The sequence below is a fragment of the Salminus brasiliensis genome, chromosome 9 (genome assembly GCF_030463535.1).
Source record: "Salminus brasiliensis chromosome 9, fSalBra1.hap2, whole genome shotgun sequence".
In the NCBI taxonomy this organism is placed as follows: domain Eukaryota; kingdom Metazoa; phylum Chordata; class Actinopteri; order Characiformes; family Bryconidae; genus Salminus; species Salminus brasiliensis.
Genome location: NC_132886.1, coordinates 14,329,746 through 14,347,819, shown reverse-complemented (window position 1 = coordinate 14,347,819; position 18,074 = coordinate 14,329,746). Strand labels below are relative to the sequence as shown.

Sequence of the window (18,074 nt, the reverse complement as noted above, 5' to 3'; positions counted from 1 at the left end):
ATTTCTCACAATAAGGCTGAATATTACGTCAGGTCAAGTGCTTTTATTGTCGTTCTTCACTGTAACTTGTTGACATTGAAACGAGACGTCGTTCTTCAAGCCCATGCAGCAACACAAGACAGCGGGACATTTCACAGGAACGCATAGAATGGAGATACAAGACTGGTCGGCCCACAGGAGCCCTTTCCAAAATGCATCAGGCTCATTGTTTAGACTGTGGAACAGTCCACCATCACTCCAGAGCCTGCTAAATCTTTACTCCAAGAGGGACCTCAAGTTGGCCTTTGGCCTCGGCCCTTCCTTTTGACTGCCATTTCTCAACAACGTTACGTGCTGAGGAAGCGGCTACCTTAAAACGCTTTTCCTATAGCCTTCTCCTGCTTTGAGGTGGGCGGTTGTTGAACTTTTCGTAGTGCTAGGTAGCTGATTAGAGGAGCCTCTGGCTGCTGGCCGGCAGTGCTAAGCTTTGAGAAATCCCTTTTTAGAAAGCTTTGACATTTGCGTCAGCTGGGCTTTCCTGACGAAGACTGTGAACAAGCCACAGCCCCAAGAAACTAATTAAGGCCTGAGATCTTGAGAAAAGTTATCCGAGAGCTGAAATCTCTTGGGGAGCCCATCTTTGTTGCGTGGTGCTCCTTTCCTCTTTCCACTCTAATGTTGTGCAGAACAAAAATCCTACACTGTCTCTTGCTAAAAATGTTTGCTAACAGACCGTTTGACCAGGGTTGCCTAAAGTTTTGCACGGGACTGTAAGTACGCACTGTTTGTAATGAAAGATGCAATAGTTGAGTTGATCATGATATGGATAAGATATTGTCCTATTGTCCACCCCTACTGTGACCCACCTGAAGCAGGGCATGAGGATGTTTGTTGAATTAGCTAATGATAACTGTTGCTTGTGGGAGTTGTTCAGGACTGAGCCCCTGTCCTGGGCCTTGTAGGAGGGAGAGAATTGGTGGAGCAGCCCCCTCTGGTGAGCAGCATTGTACGCACTCAGAAGCAGTGCATCATGGGAAGTGTTGTGGTTTTCGGAAACATGGCAAAGTAAAGCGTTTTGTGAGGCAGCACACCAATGCATTTGTTGGTGATGTCTTTGTTTGTGTGTGTGTGTGTGTGTGTGTGTATGTAGGGTCTTTGTTGCAGTGTTTTATTTCAGTGTCTGGGTGGTGTAACGCATGTAGTCTTTACCGTCTCAGTGAAGAGGACAGCCAGTGGTGGTCCCACTCCCCAGTGTGTGAAGAACTCATACTTACCTGGCAGGGGAGATACCATGATCAAGAAGGTGGTTCACCCAGGGTGAGGCTCAACCATTGCACTCCGGTTGTGCTGACCCCTGCGAATTCCCCAAATGTGGGAATCTCGACTGCATAATTTCTGGTAGTGGGGGACTGTGTTCGCGCTCTCCCCTGATTTTCTCGTCTAACGATAGATTGCTCTTACAAAACAGTCCTTGGGACGTCAAATTGCTTTTGCGTGCTGTGACTCCTGCGGGGGGGTAGCTGGTGTCATAACCCAGCTGCTTCAAGCGGCTCTCTTCACGTGTCTTTACTTCGTACGTGCTTGACAAGTCGGAACTGACTTCAGGATCCACACGTGGCACCTTCCAAAATGGGAAAAGATCTGAAGCTTTAGAAAGAAGCAAAAAAGACATCAATTCCTACAAAACGTTTCTACACCCTCTTTTAGTCGCTACACTCAATCCATTCAAGCAGCCCTGATTACGCTGTCCTTACAACGGACATGTGAGCAGTGAGTGTTGTGGAAGCACTGGCCATATCCACCATCTGCTCAGACAAGAATATTGGGACACATTGGGATGTCATTTCTCACAATAAGGCTGAATATTACGTCAGGTCAAGTGCTTTTATTGTCGTTCTTCACTGTAACTTGTTGACATTGAAACGAGACGTCGTTCTTCAAGCCCATGCAGCAACACAAGACAGCGGGACATTTCACAGGAACGCATAGAATGGAGATACAAGACTGGTCGGCCCACAGGAGCCCTTTCCAAAATGCATCAGGCTCATTGTTTAGACTGTGGAACAGTCCACCATCACTCCAGAGCCTGCTAAATCTTTACTCCAAGAGGGACCTCAAGTTGGCCTTTGGCCTCGGCCCTTCCTTTTGACTGCCATTTCTCAACAACGTTACGTGCTGAGGAAGCGGCTACCTTAAAACGCTTTTCCTATAGCCTTCTCCTGCTTTGAGGTGGGCGGTTGTTGAACTTTTCGTAGTGCTAGGTAGCTGATTAGAGGAGCCTCTGGCTGCTGGCCGGCAGTGCTAAGCTTTGAGAAATCCCTTTTTAGAAAGCTTTGACATTTGCGTCAGCTGGGCTTTCCTGACGAAGACTGTGAACAAGCCACAGCCCCAAGAAACTAATTAAGGCCTGAGATCTTGAGAAAAGTTATCCGAGAGCTGAAATCTCTTGGGGAGCCCATCTTTGTTGCGTGGTGCTCCTTTCCTCTTTCCACTCTAATGTTGTGCAGAACAAAAATCCTACACTGTCTCTTGCTAAAAATGTTTGCTAACAGACCGTTTGACCAGGGTTGCCTAAAGTTTTGCACGGGACTGTAAGTACGCACTGTTTGTAATGAAAGATGCAATAGTTGAGTTGATCATGATATGGATAAGATATTGTCCTATTGTCCACCCCTACTGTGACCCACCTGAAGCAGGGCATGAGGATGTTTGTTGAATTAGCTAATGATAACTGTTGCTTGTGGGAGTTGTTCAGGACTGAGCCCCTGTCCTGGGCCTTGTAGGAGGGAGAGAATTGGTGGAGCAGCCCCCTCTGGTGAGCAGCATTGTACGCACTCAGAAGCAGTGCATCATGGGAAGTGTTGTGGTTTTCGGAAACATGGCAAAGTAAAGCGTTTTGTGAGGCAGCACACCAATGCATTTGTTGGTGATGTCTTTGTTTGTGTGTGTGTGTGTGTGTATGTAGGGTCTTTGTTGCAGTGTTTTATTTCAGTGTCTGGGTGGTGTAACGCATGTAGTCTTTACCGTCTCAGTGAAGAGGACAGCCAGTGGTGGTCCCACTCCCCACTCCGGTTGTGCTGACCCCTGCGAATTCCCCAAATGTGGGAATCTCGACTGCATAATTTCTGGTAGTGGGGGACTGCGTTCGCGCTCTCCCCTGATTTTCTCGTCTAACGATAGATTGCTCTTACAAAACAGTCCTTGGGACGTCAAATTGCTTTTGCGTGCTGTGACTCCTGCGGGGGGGTAGCTGGTGTCATAACCTAGCAGCTTCAAGTGGCTCTCTTCACGTGTCTTTACTTCGTACGTGCTTGACAAGTCGGAACTGACTTCAGGATCCACACGTGGCACCTTCCAAAATGGGAAAAGATCTGAAGCTTTAGAAAGAAGCAAAAAAGACATCAATTCCTACAAAACGTTTCTACACCCTCTTTTAGTCGCTACACTCAATCCATTCAAGCAGCCCTGATTACGCTGTCCTTACAACGGACATGTGAGCAGTGAGTGTTGTGGAAGCACTGGCCATATCCACCATCTGCTCAGACAAGAATATTGGGACACATTGGGATGTCATTTCTCACAATAAGGCTGAATATTACGTCAGGTCAAGTGCTTTTATTGTCGTTCTTCACTGTAACTTGTTGACATTGAAACGAGACGTCGTTCTTCAAGCCCATGCAGCAACACAAGACAGCGGGACATTTCACAGGAACGCATAGAATGGAGATACAAGACTGGTCGGCCCACAGGAGCCCTTTCCAAAATGCATCAGGCTCATTGTTTAGACTGTGGAACAGTCCACCATCACTCCAGAGCCTGCTAAATCTTTACTCCAAGAGGGACCTCAAGTTGGCCTTTGGCCTCGGCCCTTCATTTTGACTGCCATTTCTCAACAACGTTACGTGCTGAGGAAGCGGCTACCTTAAAACGCTTTTCCTATAGCCTTCTCCTGCTTTGAGGTGGGCGGTTGTTGAACTTTTCGTAGTGCTAGGTAGCTGATTAGAGGAGCCTCTGGCTGCTGGCCGGCAGTGCTAAGCTTTGAGAAATCCCTTTTTAGAAAGCTTTGACATTTGCGTCAGCTGGGCTTTCCTGACGAAGACTGTGAACAAGCCACAGCCCCAAGAAACTAATTAAGGCCTGAGATCTTGAGAAAAGTTATCCGAGAGCTGAAATCTCTTGGGGAGCCCATCTTTGTTGCGTGGTGCTCCTTTCCTCTTTCCACTCTAATGTTGTGCAGAACAAAAATCCTACACTGTCTCTTGCTAAAAATGTTTGCTAACAGACCGTTTGACCAGGGTTGCCTAAAGTTTTGCACGGGACTGTAAGTACGCACTGTTTGTAATGAAAGATGCAATAGTTGAGTTGATCATGATATGGATAAGATATTGTCCTATTGTCCACCCCTACTGTGACCCACCTGAAGCAGGGCATGAGGATGTTTGTTGAATTAGCTAATGATAACTGTTGCTTGTGGGAGTTGTTCAGGACTGAGCCCCTGTCCTGGGCCTTGTAGGAGGGAGAGAATTGGTGGAGCAGCCCCCTCTGGTGAGCAGCATTGTACGCACTCAGAAGCAGTGCATCATGGGAAGTGTTGTGGTTTTCGGAAACATGGCAAAGTAAAGCGTTTTGTGAGGCAGCACACCAATGCATTTGTTGGTGATGTCTTTGTTTGTGTGTGTGTGTGTGTGTGTGTGTATGTAGGGTCTTTGTTGCAGTGTTTTATTTCAGTGTCTGGGTGGTGTAACGCATGTAGTCTTTACCGTCTCAGTGAAGAGGACAGCCAGTGGTGGTCCCACTCCCCAGTGTGTGAAGAACTCATACTTACCTGGCAGGGGAGATACCATGATCAAGAAGGTGGTTCACCCAGGGTGAGGCTCAACCATTGCACTCCGGTTGTGCTGACCCCTGCGAATTCCCCAAATGTGGGAATCTCGACTGCATAATTTCTGGTAGTGGGGGACTGCGTTCGCGCTCTCCCCTGATTTTCTCGTCTAACGATAGATTGCTCTTACAAAACAGTCCTTGGGATGTCAAATTGCTTTTGCGTGCTGTGACTCCTGCTGGGGGGTAGCTGGTGTCATAACCCAGCTGCTTCAAGCGGCTCTCTTCACGTGTCTTTACTTCGTACGTGCTTGACAAGTCGGAACTGACTTCAGGATCCACACGTGGCACCTTCCAAAATGGGAAAAGATCTGAAGCTTTAGAAAGAAGCAAAAAAGACATCAATTCCTACAAAACGTTTCTACACCCTCTTTTAGTCGCTACACTCAATCCATTCAAGCAGCCCTGATTACGCTGTCCTTACAACGGACATGTGAGCAGTGAGTGTTGTGGAAGCACTGGCCATATCCACCATCTGCTCAGACAAGAATATTGGGACACATTGGGATGTCATTTCTCACAATAAGGCTGAATATTACGTCAGGTCAAGTGCTTTTATTGTCGTTCTTCACTGTAACTTGTTGACATTGAAACGAGACGTCGTTCTTCAAGCCCATGCAGCAACACAAGACAGCGGGACATTTCACAGGAACGCATAGAATGGAGATACAAGACTGGTCGGCCCACAGGAGCCCTTTCCAAAATGCATCAGGCTCATTGTTTAGACTGTGGAACAGTCCACCATCACTCCAGAGCCTGCTAAATCTTTACTCCAAGAGGGACCTCAAGTTGGCCTTTGGCCTCGGCCCTTCCTTTTGACTGCCATTTCTCAACAACGTTACGTGCTGAGGAAGCGGCTACCTTAAAACGCTTTTCCTATAGCCTTCTCCTGCTTTGAGGTGGGCGGTTGTTGAACTTTTCGTAGTGCTAGGTAGCTGATTAGAGGAGCCTCTGGCTGCTGGCCGGCAGTGCTAAGCTTTGAGAAATCCCTTTTTAGAAAGCTTTGACATTTGCGTCAGCTGGGCTTTCCTGACGAAGACTGTGAACAAGCCACAGCCCCAAGAAACTAATTAAGGCCTGAGATCTTGAGAAAAGTTATCCGAGAGCTGAAATCTCTTGGGGAGCCCATCTTTGTTGCGTGGTGCTCCTTTCCTCTTTCCACTCTAATGTTGTGCAGAACAAAAATCCTACACTGTCTCTTGCTAAAAATGTTTGCTAACAGACCGTTTGACCAGGGTTGCCTAAAGTTTTGCACGGGACTGTAAGTACGCACTGTTTGTAATGAAAGATGCAATAGTTGAGTTGATCATGATATGGATAAGATATTGTCCTATTGTCCACCCCTACTGTGACCCACCTGAAGCAGGGCATGAGGATGTTTGTTGAATTAGCTAATGATAACTGTTGCTTGTGGGAGTTGTTCAGGACTGAGCCCCTGTCCTGGGCCTTGTAGGAGGGAGAGAATTGGTGGAGCAGCCCCCTCTGGTGAGCAGCATTGTACGCACTCAGAAGCAGTGCATCATGGGAAGTGTTGTGGTTTTCGGAAACATGGCAAAGTAAAGCGTTTTGTGAGGCAGCACACCAATGCATTTGTTGGTGATGTCTTTGTTTGTGTGTGTGTGTGTGTGTATGTAGGGTCTTTGTTGCAGTGTTTTATTTCAGTGTCTGGGTGGTGTAACGCATGTAGTCTTTACCGTCTCAGTGAAGAGGACAGCCAGTGGTGGTCCCACTCCCCAGTGTGTGAAGAACTCATACTTACCTGGCAGGGGAGATACCATGATCAAGAAGGTGGTTCACCCAGGGTGAGGCTCAACCATTGCACTCCGGTTGTGCTGACCCCTGCGAATTCCCCAAATGTGGGAATCTCGACTGCATAATTTCTGGTAGTGGGGGACTGCGTTCGCGCTCTCCCCTGATTTTCTCGTCTAACGATAGATTGCTCTTATAAAACAGTCTTTGGGACGTCAAATTGCTTTTGCGTGCTGTGACTCCTGCGGGGGGGTAGCTGGTGTCATAACCCAGCTGCTTCAAGCGGCTCTCTTCACGTGTCTTTACTTCGTACGTGCTTGACAAGTCGGAACTGACTTCAGGATCCACACGTGGCACCTTCCAAAATGGGAAAAGATCTGAAGCTTTAGAAAGAAGCAAAAAAGACATCAATTCCTACAAAACGTTTCTACACCCTCTTTTAGTCGCTATACTCAATCCATTCAAGCAGCCCTGATTACGCTGTCCTTACAACGGACATGTGAGCAGTGAGTGTTGTGGAAGCACTGGCCATATCCACCATCTGCTCAGACAAGAATATTGGGACACATTGGGATGTCATTTCTCACAATAAGGCTGAATATTACGTCAGGTCAAGTGCTTTTATTGTCGTTCTTCACTGTAACTTGTTGACATTGAAACGAGACGTCGTTCTTCAAGCCCATGCAGCAACACAAGACAGCGGGACATTTCACAGGAACGCATAGAATGGAGATACAAGACTGGTCGGCCCACAGGAGCCCTTTCCAAAATGCATCAGGCTCATTGTTTAGACTGTGGAACAGTCCACCATCACTCCAGAGCCTGCTAAATCTTTACTCCAAGAGGGACCTCAAGTTGGCCTTTGGCCTCGGCCCTTCCTTTTGACTGCCATTTCTCAACAACGTTACGTGCTGAGGAAGCGGCTACCTTAAAACGCTTTTCCTATAGCCTTCTCCTGCTTTGAGGTGGGCGGTTGTTGAACTTTTCGTAGTGCTAGGTAGCTGATTAGAGGAGCCTCTGGCTGCTGGCCGGCAGTGCTAAGCTTTGAGAAATCCCTTTTTAGAAAGCTTTGACATTTGCGTCAGCTGGGCTTTCCTGACGAAGACTGTGAACAAGCCACAGCCCCAAGAAACTAATTAAGGCCTGAGATCTTGAGAAAAGTTATCCGAGAGCTGAAATCTCTTGGGGAGCCCATCTTTGTTGCGTGGTGCTCCTTTCCTCTTTCCACTCTAATGTTGTGCAGAACAAAAATCCTACACTGTCTCTTGCTAAAAATGTTTGCTAACAGACCGTTTGACCAGGGTTGCCTAAAGTTTTGCACGGGACTGTAAGTACGCACTGTTTGTAATGAAAGATGCAATAGTTGAGTTGATCATGATATGGATAAGATATTGTCCTATTGTCCACCCCTACTGTGACCCACCTGAAGCAGGGCATGAGGATGTTTGTTGAATTAGCTAATGATAACTGTTGCTTGTGGGAGTTGTTCAGGACTGAGCCCCTGTCCTGGGCCTTGTAGGAGGGAGAGAATTGGTGGAGCAGCCCCCTCTGGTGAGCAGCATTGTACGCACTCAGAAGCAGTGCATCATGGGAAGTGTTGTGGTTTTCGGAAACATGGCAAAGTAAAGCGTTTTGTGAGGCAGCACACCAATGCATTTGTTGGTGATGTCTTTGTTTGTGTGTGTGTGTGTGTGTGTGTATGTAGGGTCTTTGTTGCAGTGTTTTATTTCAGTGTCTGGGTGGTGTAACGCATGTAGTCTTTACCGTCTCAGTGAAGAGGACAGCCAGTGGTGGTCCCACTCCCCAGTGTGTGAAGAACTCATACTTACCTGGCAGGGGAGATACCATGATCAAGAAGGTGGTTCACCCAGGGTGAGGCTCAACCATTGCACTCCGGTTGTGCTGACCCCTGCGAATTCCCCAAATGTGGGAATCTCGACTGCATAATTTCTGGTAGTGGGGGACTGCGTTCGCGCTCTCCCCTGATTTTCTCGTCTAACGATAGATTGCTCTTACAAAACAGTCCTTGGGACGTCAAATTGCTTTTGCGTGCTGTGACTCCTGCGGGGGGGTAGCTGGTGTCATAACCCAGCTGCTTCAAGCGGCTCTCTTCACGTGTCTTTACTTCGTACGTGCTTGACAAGTCGGAACTGACTTCAGGATCCACACGTGGCACCTTCCAAAATGGGAAAAGATCTGAAGCTTTAGAAAGAAGCAAAAAAGACATCAATTCCTACAAAACGTTTCTACACCCTCTTTTAGTCGCTACACTCAATCCATTCAAGCAGCCCTGATTACGCTGTCCTTACAACGGACATGTGAGCAGTGAGTGTTGTGGAAGCACTGGCCATATCCACCATCTGCTCAGACAAGAATATTGGGACACATTGGGATGTCATTTCTCACAATAAGGCTGAATATTACGTCAGGTCAAGTGCTTTTATTGTCGTTCTTCACTGTAACTTGTTGACATTGAAACGAGACGTCGTTCTTCAAGCCCATGCAGCAGCACAAGACAGCGGGACATTTCACAGGAACGCATAGAATGGAGATACAAGACTGGTCGGCCCACAGGAGCCCTTTCCAAAATGCATCAGGCTCATTGTTTAGACTGTGGAACAGTCCACCATCACTCCAGAGCCTGCTAAATCTTTACTCCAAGAGGGACCTCAAGTTGGCCTTTGGCCTCGGCCCTTCCTTTTGACTGCCATTTCTCAACAACGTTACGTGCTGAGGAAGCGGCTACCTTAAAACGCTTTTCCTATAGCCTTCTCCTGCTTTGAGGTGGGCGGTTGTTGAACTTTTCGTAGTGCTAGGTAGCTGATTAGAGGAGCCTCTGGCTGCTGGCCGGCAGTGCTAAGCTTTGAGAAATCCCTTTTTAGAAAGCTTTGACATTTGCGTCAGCTGGGCTTTCCTGACGAAGACTGTGAACAAGCCACAGCCCCAAGAAACTAATTAAGGCCTGAGATCTTGAGAAAAGTTATCCGAGAGCTGAAATCTCTTGGGGAGCCCATCTTTGTTGCGTGGTGCTCCTTTCCTCTTTCCACTCTAATGTTGTGCAGAACAAAAATCCTACACTGTCTCTTGCTAAAAATGTTTGCTAACAGACCGTTTGACCAGGGTTGCCTAAAGTTTTGCACGGGACTGTAAGTACGCACTGTTTGTAATGAAAGATGCAATAGTTGAGTTGATCATGATATGGATAAGATATTGTCCTATTGTCCACCCCTACTGTGACCCACCTGAAGCAGGGCATGAGGATGTTTGTTGAATTAGCTAATGATAACTGTTGCTTGTGGGAGTTGTTCAGGACTGAGCCCCTGTCCTGGGCCTTGTAGGAGGGAGAGAATTGGTGGAGCAGCCCCCTCTGGTGAGCAGCATTGTACGCACTCAGAAGCAGTGCATCATGGGAAGTGTTGTGGTTTTCGGAAACATGGCAAAGTAAAGCGTTTTGTGAGGCAGCACACCAATGCATTTGTTGGTGATGTCTTTGTTTGTGTGTGTGTGTGTGTGTGTGTGTATGTAGGGTCTTTGTTGCAGTGTTTTATTTCAGTGTCTGGGTGGTGTAACGCATGTAGTCTTTACCGTCTCAGTGAAGAGGACAGCCAGTGGTGGTCCCACTCCCCAGTGTGTGAAGAACTCATACTTACCTGGCAGGGGAGATACCATGATCAAGAAGGTGGTTCACCCAGGGTGAGGCTCAACCATTGCACTCCGGTTGTGCTGACCCCTGCGAATTCCCCAAATGTGGGAATCTCGACTGCATAATTTCTGGTAGTGGGGGACTGCGTTCGCGCTCTCCCCTGATTTTCTCGTCTAACGATAGATTGCTCTTACAAAACAGTCCTTGGGACGTCAAATTGCTTTTGCGTGCTGTGACTCCTGCGGGGGGGGGGTAGCTGGTGTCATAACCCAGCTGCTTCAAGCGGCTCTCTTCACGTGTCTTTACTTCGTACGTGTTTGACAAGTCGGAACTGACTTCAGGATCCACACGTGGCACCTTCCAAAATGGGAAAAGATCTGAAGCTTTAGAAAGAAGCAAAAAAGACATCAATTCCTACAAAACGTTTCTACACCCTCTTTTAGTCGCTACACTCAATCCATTCAAGCAGCCCTGATTACGCTGTCCTTACAACGGACATGTGAGCAGTGAGTGTTGTGGAAGCACTGGCCATATCCACCATCTGCTCAGACAAGAATATTGGGACACATTGGGATGTCATTTCTCACAATAAGGCTGAATATTACGTCAGGTCAAGTGCTTTTATTGTCGTTCTTCACTGTAACTTGTTGACATTGAAACGAGACGTCGTTCTTCAAGCCCATGCAGCAGCACAAGACAGCGGGACATTTCACAGGAACGCATAGAATGGAGATACAAGACTGGTCGGCCCACAGGAGCCCTTTCCAAAATGCATCAGGCTCATTGTTTAGACTGTGGAACAGTCCACCATCACTCCAGAGCCTGCTAAATCTTTACTCCAAGAGGGACCTCAAGTTGGCCTTTGGCCTCGGCCCTTCCTTTTGACTGCCATTTCTCAACAACGTTACGTGCTGAGGAAGCGGCTACCTTAAAACGCTTTTCCTATAGCCTTCTCCTGCTTTGAGGTGGGCGGTTGTTGAACTTTTCGTAGTGCTAGGTAGCTGATTAGAGGAGCCTCTGGCTGCTGGCCGGCAGTGCTAAGCTTTGAGAAATCCCTTTTTAGAAAGCTTTGACATTTGCGTCAGCTGGGCTTTCCTGACGAAGACTGTGAACAAGCCACAGCCCCAAGAAACTAATTAAGGCCTGAGATCTTGAGAAAAGTTATCCGAGAGCTGAAATCTCTTGGGGAGCCCATCTTTGTTGCGTGGTGCTCCTTTCCTCTTTCCACTCTAATGTTGTGCAGAACAAAAATCCTACACTGTCTCTTGCTAAAAATGTTTGCTAACAGACCGTTTGACCAGGGTTGCCTAAAGTTTTGCACGGGACTGTAAGTACGCACTGTTTGTAATGAAAGATGCAATAGTTGAGTTGATCATGATATGGATAAGATATTGTCCTATTGTCCACCCCTACTGTGACCCACCTGAAGCAGGGCATGAGGATGTTTGTTGAATTAGCTAATGATAACTGTTGCTTGTGGGAGTTGTTCAGGACTGAGCCCCTGTCCTGGGCCTTGTAGGAGGGAGAGAATTGGTGGAGCAGCCCCCTCTGGTGAGCAGCATTGTACGCACTCAGAAGCAGTGCATCATGGGAAGTGTTGTGGTTTTCGGAAACATGGCAAAGTAAAGCGTTTTGTGAGGCAGCACACCAATGCATTTGTTGGTGATGTCTTTGTTTGTGTGTGTGTGTGTGTGTGTGTATGTAGGGTCTTTGTTGCAGTGTTTTATTTCAGTGTCTGGGTGGTGTAACGCATGTAGTCTTTACCGTCTCAGTGAAGAGGACAGCCAGTGGTGGTCCCACTCCCCAGTGTGTGAAGAACTCATACTTACCTGGCAGGGGAGATACCATGATCAAGAAGGTGGTTCACCCAGGGTGAGGCTCAACCATTGCACTCCGGTTGTGCTGACCCCTGCGAATTCCCCAAATGTGGGAATCTCGACTGCATAATTTCTGGTAGTGGGGGACTGCGTTCGCGCTCTTCCCTGATTTTCTCGTCTAACGATAGATTGCTCTTACAAAACAGTCCTTGGGACGTCAAATTGCTTTTGCGTGCTGTGACTCCTGCGGGGGGGTAACTGGTGTCATAACCCAGCTGCTTCAAGCGGCTCTCTTCACGTGTCTTTACTTCGTACGTGCTTGACAAGTCGGAACTGACTTCAGGATCCACACGTGGCACCTTCCAAAATGGGAAAAGATCTGAAGCTTTAGAAAGAAGCAAAAAAGACATCAATTCCTACAAAACGTTTCTACACCCTCTTTTAGTCGCTACACTCAATCCATTCAAGCAGCCCTGATTACGCTGTCCTTACAACGGACATGTGAGCAGTGAGTGTTGTGGAAGCACTGGCCATATCCACCATCTGCTCAGACAAGAATATTGGGACACATTGGGATGTCATTTCTCACAATAAGGCTGAATATTACGTCAGGTCAAGTGCTTTTATTGTCGTTCTTCACTGTAACTTGTTGACATTGAAACGAGACGTCGTTCTTCAAGCCCATGCAGCAGCACAAGACAGCGGGACATTTCACAGGAACGCATAGAATGGAGATACAAGACTGGTCGGCCCACAGGAGCCCTTTCCAAAATGCATCAGGCTCATTGTTTAGACTGTGGAACAGTCCACCATCACTCCAGAGCCTGCTAAATCTTTACTCCAAGAGGGACCTCAAGTTGGCCTTTGGCCTCGGCCCTTCCTTTTGACTGCCATTTCTCAACAACGTTACGTGCTGAGGAAGCGGCTACCTTAAAACGCTTTTCCTATAGCCTTCTCCTGCTTTGAGGTGGGCGGTTGTTGAACTTTTCGTAGTGCTAGGTAGCTGATTAGAGGAGCCTCTGGCTGCTGGCCGGCAGTGCTAAGCTTTGAGAAATCCCTTTTTAGAAAGCTTTGACATTTGCGTCAGCTGGGCTTTCCTGACGAAGACTGTGAACAAGCCACAGCCCCAAGAAACTAATTAAGGCCTGAGATCTTGAGAAAAGTTATCCGAGAGCTGAAATCTCTTGGGGAGCCCATCTTTGTTGCGTGGTGCTCCTTTCCTCTTTCCACTCTAATGTTGTGCAGAACAAAAATCCTACACTGTCTCTTGCTAAAAATGTTTGCTAACAGACCGTTTGACCAGGGTTGCCTAAAGTTTTGCACGGGACTGTAAGTACGCACTGTTTGTAATGAAAGATGCAATAGTTGAGTTGATCATGATATGGATAAGATATTGTCCTATTGTCCACCCCTACTGTGACCCACCTGAAGCAGGGCATGAGGATGTTTGTTGAATTAGCTAATGATAACTGTTGCTTGTGGGAGTTGTTCAGGACTGAGCCCCTGTCCTGGGCCTTGTAGGAGGGAGAGAATTGGTGGAGCAGCCCCCTCTGGTGAGCAGCATTGTACGCACTCAGAAGCAGTGCATCATGGGAAGTGTTGTGGTTTTCGGAAACATGGCAAAGTAAAGCGTTTTGTGAGGCAGCACACCAATGCATTTGTTGGTGATGTCTTTGTTTGTGTGTGTGTGTGTGTGTGTGTGTATGTAGGGTCTTTGTTGCAGTGTTTTATTTCAGTGTCTGGGTGGTGTAACGCATGTAGTCTTTACCGTCTCAGTGAAGAGGACAGCCAGTGGTGGTCCCACTCCCCAGTGTGTGAAGAACTCATACTTACCTGGCAGGGGAGATACCATGATCAAGAAGGTGGTTCACCCAGGGTGAGGCTCAACCATTGCACTCCGGTTGTGCTGACCCCTGCGAATTCCCCAAATGTGGGAATCTCGACTGCATAATTTCTGGTAGTGGGGGACTGCGTTCGCGCTCTCCCCTGATTTTCTCGTCTAACGATAGATTGCTCTTACAAAACAGTCCTTGGGACGTCAAATTGCTTTTGCGTGCTGTGACTCCTGCGGGGGGGGGGTAGCTGGTGTCATAACCCAGCTGCTTCAAGCGGCTCTCTTCACGTGTCTTTACTTCGTACGTGTTTGACAAGTCGGAACTGACTTCAGGATCCACACGTGGCACCTTCCAAAATGGGAAAAGATCTGAAGCTTTAGAAAGAAGCAAAAAAGACATCAATTCCTACAAAACGTTTCTACACCCTCTTTTAGTCGCTACACTCAATCCATTCAAGCAGCCCTGATTACGCTGTCCTTACAACGGACATGTGAGCAGTGAGTGTTGTGGAAGCACTGGCCATATCCACCATCTGCTCAGACAAGAATATTGGGACACATTGGGATGTCATTTCTCACAATAAGGCTGAATATTACGTCAGGTCAAGTGCTTTTATTGTCGTTCTTCACTGTAACTTGTTGACATTGAAACGAGACGTCGTTCTTCAAGCCCATGCAGCAGCACAAGACAGCGGGACATTTCACAGGAACGCATAGAATGGAGATACAAGACTGGTCGGCCCACAGGAGCCCTTTCCAAAATGCATCAGGCTCATTGTTTAGACTGTGGAACAGTCCACCATCACTCCAGAGCCTGCTAAATCTTTACTCCAAGAGGGACCTCAAGTTGGCCTTTGGCCTCGGCCCTTCCTTTTGACTGCCATTTCTCAACAACGTTACGTGCTGAGGAAGCGGCTACCTTAAAACGCTTTTCCTATAGCCTTCTCCTGCTTTGAGGTGGGCGGTTGTTGAACTTTTCGTAGTGCTAGGTAGCTGATTAGAGGAGCCTCTGGCTGCTGGCCGGCAGTGCTAAGCTTTGAGAAATCCCTTTTTAGAAAGCTTTGACATTTGCGTCAGCTGGGCTTTCCTGACGAAGACTGTGAACAAGCCACAGCCCCAAGAAACTAATTAAGGCCTGAGATCTTGAGAAAAGTTATCCGAGAGCTGAAATCTCTTGGGGAGCCCATCTTTGTTGCGTGGTGCTCCTTTCCTCTTTCCACTCTAATGTTGTGCAGAACAAAAATCCTACACTGTCTCTTGCTAAAAATGTTTGCTAACAGACCGTTTGACCAGGGTTGCCTAAAGTTTTGCACGGGACTGTAAGTACGCACTGTTTGTAATGAAAGATGCAATAGTTGAGTTGATCATGATATGGATAAGATATTGTCCTATTGTCCACCCCTACTGTGACCCACCTGAAGCAGGGCATGAGGATGTTTGTTGAATTAGCTAATGATAACTGTTGCTTGTGGGAGTTGTTCAGGACTGAGCCCCTGTCCTGGGCCTTGTAGGAGGGAGAGAATTGGTGGAGCAGCCCCCTCTGGTGAGCAGCATTGTACGCACTCAGAAGCAGTGCATCATGGGAAGTGTTGTGGTTTTCGGAAACATGGCAAAGTAAAGCGTTTTGTGAGGCAGCACACCAATGCATTTGTTGGTGATGTCTTTGTTTGTGTGTGTGTGTGTGTGTGTGTGTATGTAGGGTCTTTGTTGCAGTGTTTTATTTCAGTGTCTGGGTGGTGTAACGCATGTAGTCTTTACCGTCTCAGTGAAGAGGACAGCCAGTGGTGGTCCCACTCCCCAGTGTGTGAAGAACTCATACTTACCTGGCAGGGGAGATACCATGATCAAGAAGGTGGTTCACCCAGGGTGAGGCTCAACCATTGCACTCCGGTTGTGCTGACCCCTGCGAATTCCCCAAATGTGGGAATCTCGACTGCATAATTTCTGGTAGTGGGGGACTGCGTTCGCGCTCTCCCCTGATTTTCTCGTCTAACGATAGATTGCTCTTACAAAACAGTCCTTGGGACGTCAAATTGCTTTTGCGTGCTGTGACTCCTGCGGGGGGGGGGTAGCTGGTGTCATAACCCAGCTGCTTCAAGCGGCTCTCTTCACGTGTCTTTACTTCGTACGTGTTTGACAAGTCGGAACTGACTTCAGGATCCACACGTGGCACCTTCCAAAATGGGAAAAGATCTGAAGCTTTAGAAAGAAGCAAAAAAGACATCAATTCCTACAAAACGTTTCTACACCCTCTTTTAGTCGCTACACTCAATCCATTCAAGCAGCCCTGATTACGCTGTCCTTACAACGGACATGTGAGCAGTGAGTGTTGTGGAAGCACTGGCCATATCCACCATCTGCTCAGACAAGAATATTGGGACACATTGGGATGTCATTTCTCACAATAAGGCTGAATATTACGTCAGGTCAAGTGCTTTTATTGTCGTTCTTCACTGTAACTTGTTGACATTGAAACGAGACGTCGTTCTTCAAGCCCATGCAGCAGCACAAGACAGCGGGACATTTCACAGGAACGCATAGAATGGAGATACAAGACTGGTCGGCCCACAGGAGCCCTTTCCAAAATGCATCAGGCTCATTGTTTAGACTGTGGAACAGTCCACCATCACTCCAGAGCCTGCTAAATCTTTACTCCAAGAGGGACCTCAAGTTGGCCTTTGGCCTCGGCCCTTCCTTTTGACTGCCATTTCTCAACAACGTTACGTGCTGAGGAAGCGGCTACCTTAAAACGCTTTTCCTATAGCCTTCTCCTGCTTTGAGGTGGGCGGTTGTTGAACTTTTCGTAGTGCTAGGTAGCTGATTAGAGGAGCCTCTGGCTGCTGGCCGGCAGTGCTAAGCTTTGAGAAATCCCTTTTTAGAAAGCTTTGACATTTGCGTCAGCTGGGCTTTCCTGACGAAGACTGTGAACAAGCCACAGCCCCAAGAAACTAATTAAGGCCTGAGATCTTGAGAAAAGTTATCCGAGAGCTGAAATCTCTTGGGGAGCCCATCTTTGTTGCGTGGTGCTCCTTTCCTCTTTCCACTCTAATGTTGTGCAGAACAAAAATCCTACACTGTCTCTTGCTAAAAATGTTTGCTAACAGACCGTTTGACCAGGGTTGCCTAAAGTTTTGCACGGGACTGTAAGTACGCACTGTTTGTAATGAAAGATGCAATAGTTGAGTTGATCATGATATGGATAAGATATTGTCCTATTGTCCACCCCTACTGTGACCCACCTGAAGCAGGGCATGAGGATGTTTGTTGAATTAGCTAATGATAACTGTTGCTTGTGGGAGTTGTTCAGGACTGAGCCCCTGTCCTGGGCCTTGTAGGAGGGAGAGAATTGGTGGAGCAGCCCCCTCTGGTGAGCAGCATTGTACGCACTCAGAAGCAGTGCATCATGGGAAGTGTTGTGGTTTTCGGAAACATGGCAAAGTAAAGCGTTTTGTGAGGCAGCACACCAATGCATTTGTTGGTGATGTCTTTGTTTGTGTGTGTGTGTGTGTGTGTGTGTGTATGTAGGGTCTTTGTTGCAGTGTTTTATTTCAGTGTCTGGGTGGTGTAACGCATGTAGTCTTTACCGTCTCAGTGAAGAGGACAGCCAGTGGTGGTCCCACTCCCCAGTGTGTGAAGAACTCATACTTACCTGGCAGGGGAGATACCATGATCAAGAAGGTGGTTCACCCAGGGTGAGGCTCAACCATTGCACTCCGGTTGTGCTGACCCCTGCGAATTCCCCAAATGTGGGAATCTCGACTGCATAATTTCTGGTAGTGGGGGACTGCGTTCGCGCTCTCCCCTGATTTTCTCGTCTAGCGATAGATTGCTCTTACAAAACAGTCCTTGGGACGTCAAATTGCTTTTGCGTGCTGTGACTCCTGCGGGGGGGTAGCTGGTGTCATAACCCAGCTGCTTCAAGCGGCTCTCTTCACGTGTCTTTACTTCGTACGTGCTTGACAAGTCGGAACTGACTTCAGGATCCACACGTGGCACCTTCCAAAATGGGAAAAGATCTGAAGCTTTAGAAAGAAGCAAAAAAGACATCAATTCCTACAAAACGTTTCTACACCCTCTTTTAGTCGCTACACTCAATCCATTCAAGCAGCCCTGATTACGCTGTCCTTACAACGGACATGTGAGCAGTGAGTGTTGTGGAAGCACTGGCCAT

General features: G+C 47.6%; 9 non-coding genes and 1 pseudogene across 9 annotated transcripts; all 10 read left to right on the top strand.

The window, feature by feature from the left end:
- Positions 1–1,245: 1,245 nt before the first annotated feature.
- LOC140563072 (U1 spliceosomal RNA) lies at positions 1,246–1,409 on the top strand. The gene has a single exon (XR_011980308.1). It is a non-coding gene; the product is annotated as a U1 spliceosomal RNA (small nuclear RNA).
- A 1,553-nt stretch (positions 1,410–2,962) lies between these two features.
- LOC140563161 (U1 spliceosomal RNA) lies at positions 2,963–3,139 on the top strand (annotated as a pseudogene).
- A 1,657-nt stretch (positions 3,140–4,796) lies between these two features.
- Positions 4,797–4,960, top strand: LOC140563015 (U1 spliceosomal RNA). Its single transcript, XR_011980253.1, has one exon. It is a non-coding gene; the product is annotated as a U1 spliceosomal RNA (small nuclear RNA).
- A 1,651-nt stretch (positions 4,961–6,611) lies between these two features.
- LOC140563014 (U1 spliceosomal RNA) lies at positions 6,612–6,775 on the top strand. Its single transcript, XR_011980252.1, has one exon. It is a non-coding gene; the product is annotated as a U1 spliceosomal RNA (small nuclear RNA).
- Positions 6,776–8,430: 1,655 nt separating this feature from the next.
- Positions 8,431–8,594, top strand: LOC140563013 (U1 spliceosomal RNA). The gene has a single exon (XR_011980251.1). It is a non-coding gene; the product is annotated as a U1 spliceosomal RNA (small nuclear RNA).
- Positions 8,595–10,251: 1,657 nt separating this feature from the next.
- On the top strand, positions 10,252–10,415 carry LOC140563012 (U1 spliceosomal RNA). Its single transcript, XR_011980250.1, has one exon. It is a non-coding gene; the product is annotated as a U1 spliceosomal RNA (small nuclear RNA).
- Positions 10,416–12,073: 1,658 nt separating this feature from the next.
- Positions 12,074–12,237, top strand: LOC140563082 (U1 spliceosomal RNA). Its single transcript, XR_011980318.1, has one exon. It is a non-coding gene; the product is annotated as a U1 spliceosomal RNA (small nuclear RNA).
- Positions 12,238–13,894: 1,657 nt separating this feature from the next.
- Positions 13,895–14,058, top strand: LOC140563011 (U1 spliceosomal RNA). The gene has a single exon (XR_011980249.1). It is a non-coding gene; the product is annotated as a U1 spliceosomal RNA (small nuclear RNA).
- Positions 14,059–15,718: 1,660 nt separating this feature from the next.
- On the top strand, positions 15,719–15,882 carry LOC140563010 (U1 spliceosomal RNA). The gene has a single exon (XR_011980248.1). It is a non-coding gene; the product is annotated as a U1 spliceosomal RNA (small nuclear RNA).
- Positions 15,883–17,544: 1,662 nt separating this feature from the next.
- Positions 17,545–17,708, top strand: LOC140563008 (U1 spliceosomal RNA). The gene has a single exon (XR_011980246.1). It is a non-coding gene; the product is annotated as a U1 spliceosomal RNA (small nuclear RNA).
- The last annotated feature ends 366 nt before the right edge of the window (positions 17,709–18,074 follow it).